A 6,240-nucleotide genomic window follows, 5' to 3' on the forward strand; every position below is an offset into this window, starting at 1 on the left:
TCAACCCCCTCTCCCCCCTTCTCATACTATCTATCCCCCTTCTCACACTATCTACCCCCTCTCCCTCTTCTCATACTATCTATCCCCCCTTCTAACACTATCTACCCCCTCTCCCCCTTCTCACACCATCTACCCCCTCTTCTCACACTCTCTACCCCTCTCCCCCTTCTCACACTATCTACCCCCTCTTCTCACACTATATACCTCCTCTTCTCACACTCTCTACCCCTCTCCCCCTTCTCACACTATCTACCCCCTTTTCTCACACTATCTACCCCTCTTCCCCTTCTCACACTATCTACCCCCTCTTCTCACACTATCTACCCCTCTCCTCCTTCTCACACTATCTACCCCTCTCCTCCTTCTCACACTATCTACCCCTCGTTCCCTTCTTACACTATCTACCCCCTCTTCTCCCACTATCTACCCTCTCCCCCCTTTTCACACAATCTAAGCCCTCTCACCCCCTTCTCACACTATCTACCCTCTCCCTACCCCCCTTTTCACTATCTACCCTCTCCCTACCCCCTCCCTTCTCACTATCTACCCCCTCCCTACCCCCCTTCTCACTAACCTTTCCCTACACCCCCTTTGTAGTTCACTTACCGTACTGAAGTCCTGTGGTGGGAGCGCAAGGCTTCTGTCTCACTGCTTTGCGACGGTGCGTGTGGCTTCACTGCTGAACACTGGCATATGACGTCATATGCCGGCACTCATCGTAAAGTGCAGGCACTGAGACAGACGCCTCACGCTCCCACCACCGCAGTCGGGGCAGAGCTGAGGCAGGTGGCGGCAGGGAGCAGAGGATACAGAAAGACGCCAAGCGGTTGCTGAAAACGACTGCTCGGCACCCCTTGGGCCCCCCTGACTGGCAGGACTCCAGGGCCCGGTCGCAGTCGTGACCCCTGCAACCCTGGATGTTCCGCCACTGCCTACAATAATGTAAATTGGAAACTTGGTAACAGTTTTTCCTGTTTCGCTCTTAAATTGAAACTTTAAAGCTTTATTTGCAATTGGTTTGTAATTTGCTTTTTTATATATAATTTATAAACATCACTAGTTGTGTGGTGCACAAACTACCCTATAAAATCAGTTTTATAGAATGTGGTTTCTAACAGAGAATTCTTTACAGCATCAGGGCACCAGACTGAGCACTAAGTGACACACTAGTCCACTAAAAGTCTTGGCTTCCAAATTCAAAATCAAATATGCCAGGCTTGTGCCAGTAGTTACCTACTTTTAATCTGAAATCTATTTTTATTGTTTGTAAAAAGCATGACTCTCAAAGGAGAACTGTCACCTTTAAAACTTTTACCAAGAGTAAATTCTCTTTTTGAAACTACCTATAGTTAATGATTTCTGTGTGTCAATCGATGTAACACTACCCAAACACTACCTGAACCAATTGTCAAGGGCTGGGTCCATACAGACGACTGTAATGACCCAGAGCACCCAAAGATTGTGTTCAGGAGTTATTGTGCAGTAGGGGAGTTGGACAGGGCCTGGTGCAGGGTGACTGCACTCTCCCGAGTGGGCATCTAGGGTTGTGCGGCCACATAGCTGGCCCCTGAAATAGCAGCTGATGTTGTCCAGAACAAAGCAGAATTTGGTGATATCCTGCAAGCACCCTGGAGCAGGCATAGTACTGGAATCATGTGCAGGATGCTGCAGGCTGGGAGTAGGGAAGCTAAGCAGAGTAAAAGCAGAAACATAGCAAGCAAATGGGACAGAGCGAGCAAGGGGGACATTGCAAGGAACAGGTAATGGGAGACCAAGCAAGAAACATACATGATACAGGACACAACAGGGAACAAGGAACACAAGGGATGAATTGAGGACCCGAGATCCTCAGACGCTTCTCCTTTAAATAGAATAGGATATCTTAACTGGGACATGGGGAGAGGCGAGAGGAACCAAGATCCTCAGATGATTCAGGGAAAAGAGGGCAAAGGTACATAAGACACAGACAAACATAAATACAGGAACTAGCCTAGGACTATGTGATAACAATTGGATATTCCGTCACATCATATGGCCATAGTATGCTTAGCCCACCACTAGGCCAAAGTACTCCAATATTTGGTGGGTCCTAGCACTAAACCCTGCCTACTCAATATTAATAAACTGAAACTAAACATTGAATCTAAACACAAAAACAAGAAGGACATACCTTTAGACTGCTGACTATGACAAACCTAACAAACTGTTGGGGCACACCTTATAAAGGAAACAGAGACGGGGGGAACTCTAGCAAGATGGGGGGGCACTAGAAAGAAGCAGCTCAGCAGCCTGAATGGAGTCTGACACCAATCAACCTATGCAACTTGACAAGGGGATGTGGTAACTCAATAGGGAAGAATAATTATGTTAAGATACCTTTTCCCCATGTAAAGTACATTTTGCTTACTTTGGTTCATTTAGTGTATAGAACTATAAAACGTACATTTTGGAAAAAGTGGCACATTCCCTTTAAAATATCAGTTTCACATGGACACAAAAACATCTGATCCATAGATTATTTTATGGAACAAGCAACTAAATCTCAGAAACATAACCCTGCAGAATCAAGTAAAGTTCTGAAAGCTTATATACAACTTGGATGTAAAAGATCAATGTGATGTGCCTATCAGAGTTTACATTACACCTAAAGGGCATTAATTGCCTTCACAGCTTTAAGCATAAGAGGCTGTTTCAAACTCATAGGCTAACACTGTTAAAGATTTTATCACTTGAGACTAACATTCTATAGGCCCAAGTTATATTTAATCTTTGGATCCCCCCAGATGAATATAATAAAGTTTCAAAAACCTTTAAAATGCCAAATATCCCATTTCATTGCAAGATACACTTTTTACTATAATAGACCCCAAACTGTTGTCAAAAATGTGATTAATGTTGGTATATGCAATTCTCTTTGATATAAAGCAATGATCAACACAAAAGTTCAAAGGCACATAATCACCTAAATTAAGCTAATTAAACATGGAATAGTTGAAGTATGTAATACAATAGCTCTGGAGAAACAAACTAAATGCCATATGCAGGGCCAGCCTTAGGGGTGTGCGACCTGTGCGACCGCACAGGGTGCCATGGTAGCAGGGGCGCCTGCCCGGGACTTAACTTAAAACATCGTTTTTTTTTGTTTTTGTTTTAACTTTATTTAACATTATTCATGTTAAATAAAGTAAAAAAAAAAACAAAAAAAACCCCGATGCTTTAATCTAAGTCCCGGGCAGGGGCGCCGAGCGGTTGCTCGTGAAGTTCTGAGCAACCGCTCGGCGCCCCTTACTCTCCGTGACTCCGTCGCGGTGCCAGCATCTCATGTTGAGCGACGGACTATTCCGACGCTCAACATGAAATGCCGGCACCGCGGCAGAGCGAGAAGACGGATGCCTCCCGCTCTCACCGCAGGACTCCGGCAACAAGGTAAGTGGGGGGTGTAGTTTGAAGGGGCAGAGGGGGGGTAGTTTGAAGGGGCAGAGGGGGGGTAGTTTGAAGGGGCAGGGGGGGTAGTTTGAAGGGGCAGAGGGGAGGGGTAGTTTGAAGGGGCAGAGAGGGGGGTAGTGAGGGGGGGCGCCAGAGGAGTAGTCCGCACAGGGCGCCACCACGCCTAAGGCCAGCTCTGGCCATATGTATCTGTTCACTTATGTAAATAAGACATGTTGACATTTCCACAATATTATAGAATAAAAAAAAAGGTTTCCCCAGAGAAAGGACAGTCAAAGAGATGCAGATGCAGCAGCAGCAGCAGTAGTAGGGCACTGGCAGATGACAGGACTGAATTTCCACCACAATTATATAAAAATGTTTAAAAAAAGATGTTCCACCCAGAGTAAGGACATCAAAGAGGTGCAGCAGCAGCAATAGCAGTAGTAGCAGTAGTAGTAGGGCACTGGGCCATGGCAGGCAGACACTGGAAAATTATAGGTACATGCAGCCTTGTGGAGAAGAACTGAAATTCCCAGTATTATATATATTATCTATATTATATTGTCACCAATATTTATTTATCAATTAAGAATAATAGATGGTATGAAGGTAAGATATTAAAAAAATAACTTGTCCACTCCAACTCTCATCAATTTGTAACTGCTGATACTAGCATCATCACCTAATGCTTGTCCCTTCCTATTATAATTGGCCAGAGTTGCCTTTTTTGGCTACTTCTACTTATAAGTCATTGATATGCACCCTCCTATACACAGTCCCTCCCATTTTAACTCATCAATAAGCGCAAATAAACCACTTCTAATTGCACCAAAGAAGCTTGTAATGGTGGCTGCACGTGGCAAGGAATGGATGATTCATGACATATTTTTCAAACTTTTGCAGTTTGTTTTCGGCAGTTTAGTTTGAGATGGCCCTTGTTTTTGTTGATTCGTATGAATGCACAAAACATGCAATTGTTGCTTTTCAACTAAAATATAATTTACAGACTTACCCTCTTGCGATTCATAGATGTACTATACATTTTTGGCACCTTACAAACCTACAATACTGTAACAGTAGAAGCACGGCTGATTTCTTCACCTTTTCTCTTTGTTCATTGATAAAATACACTCACTGGCCACTCACTGGATTTTTTTTACGCACAACCATCTCTAGGGTTTACAGAGAATGGCCCGAAAAAAAAGAAAATATCCAGTGAGCAGCAGTTGTGTGTACAAAAATGCCTTGTTCATGTCAGAGGTCGAAGGAGAATGGGCAGACTGGTTTGAGATAACAGAAAGGCAACAGTAACTCAAATAACCACTCGTTACAACCCAGGTATGCAGAATACCATCTCTGAACGCACAACCACACCAGGTGCCACCCCTGTCAGCTAGGAACAGGAAACTAAGGCTACAATTCACACAGGCTCACCAAAATTGGACAATGGAAGGCTGGAGGAACGTTGCCTGGTATGATGAATCACGATTCCAGCTGTGACATTCAGATCGCAGGGTCAGACTTTGGTGTAAACAACATGAAAGCATGGATCCATCCTGCCTTGTATCAACGGTATAGGCTGGTGGAGGTGGTGTAATGGTGTGGGGGACATTTTCTTGGCACTCTTTGGGCCCCTAAGTACTAATTGAGCATTGTTTAAACATGACAGCCTACCTGAGTATTGTTGCTGACCATGTCACAAAGTTTACATCATCTCAAACTGGTTTCTTGGACATGACAATGAGTTCACTGTACTCCAATGGTCTCCACAGTCACCAGATCTCAATCCAATAGAGCACCTTTGGGATGTGGTGTAACAGGAGATTTGCATCATGGATGTGCCACCGAAAAATCTGCAGCAATAGCGTGATGCCATCATGTCCATATGGACCAAAATCTCTGAGGAATGTTTCCACCACCTTGTAGAAAGTATGCCATGAAGAATGAAGGCAGTTCTGAAGGCAAAAGGGGGTGCAGCCCAGTGCTCCTCTGTCCAAAAGAAATTGTTTCAGAAGTCTTGTGGTTTGTTCAGATGAAACTTTGCAAAACTACGTTTTTTGAAATTCCTCTGTGCATTACACGGCCTGACCTTGAGGTCAATTTATTGACAACTGTCTTGAAAGTTTTCCACTTTTTAATAATTTTTCTCACTGTAGAATGATGGACTTTAAGTTGTTTGGAAATGGCCTTATAACCCTTTCCAGATTGATGGGAAGCAACAATTGCTTCTCTAAGATCATTGCTCATGTCTTTCCTCCTTGGCATTGTGTTAGCACTCACATGAATACTCTAGACCAGCAAACTGCTAAAACTTTGGCTTTTATTAAGGTGGTCACACTGATGACCAATCAAGGGCATTTTATTAGCAGCACCTGTCTGCTACTTAACATCTTAATTTCTATAGAAGCAGTAAGGGTGTACTTAGTTTTTCACACATTGGCTTCTCCATTTTGCCTTTAGTTTTGTTGAATAAATGATATGTCATGTGGTGTAATATGTCATGTGGTGTTGTTAGTCAATGGGTGTATTTTCCTTCTTTTTTGACCTGTTTTGGTTATTGTTATTATGTCCTGATATGTAAAACCATAGAATTCAAAATGTAAAGAGTTTAAAAAATAGCACTATATATATATATATATATATATATATATATATATATATATATATATATATATAAAAATGTAAACATTATTTTTATCTGATAATAGTAAATAGTATTTTTTTATTTATTTACTTGGTAAGATTGTTCATCTTCTCCCAAGATAGAAGGCTGTGGACATTGTCATTTGCTCTGTAGGGCTGTTGGCTAAA

The sequence above is a fragment of the Sceloporus occidentalis genome, unplaced genomic scaffold (genome assembly GCF_023333645.1).
Source record: "Sceloporus occidentalis isolate IW3139 unplaced genomic scaffold, rSceOcc1.0.p SCAF_31, whole genome shotgun sequence".
In the NCBI taxonomy this organism is placed as follows: domain Eukaryota; kingdom Metazoa; phylum Chordata; class Lepidosauria; order Squamata; family Phrynosomatidae; genus Sceloporus; species Sceloporus occidentalis.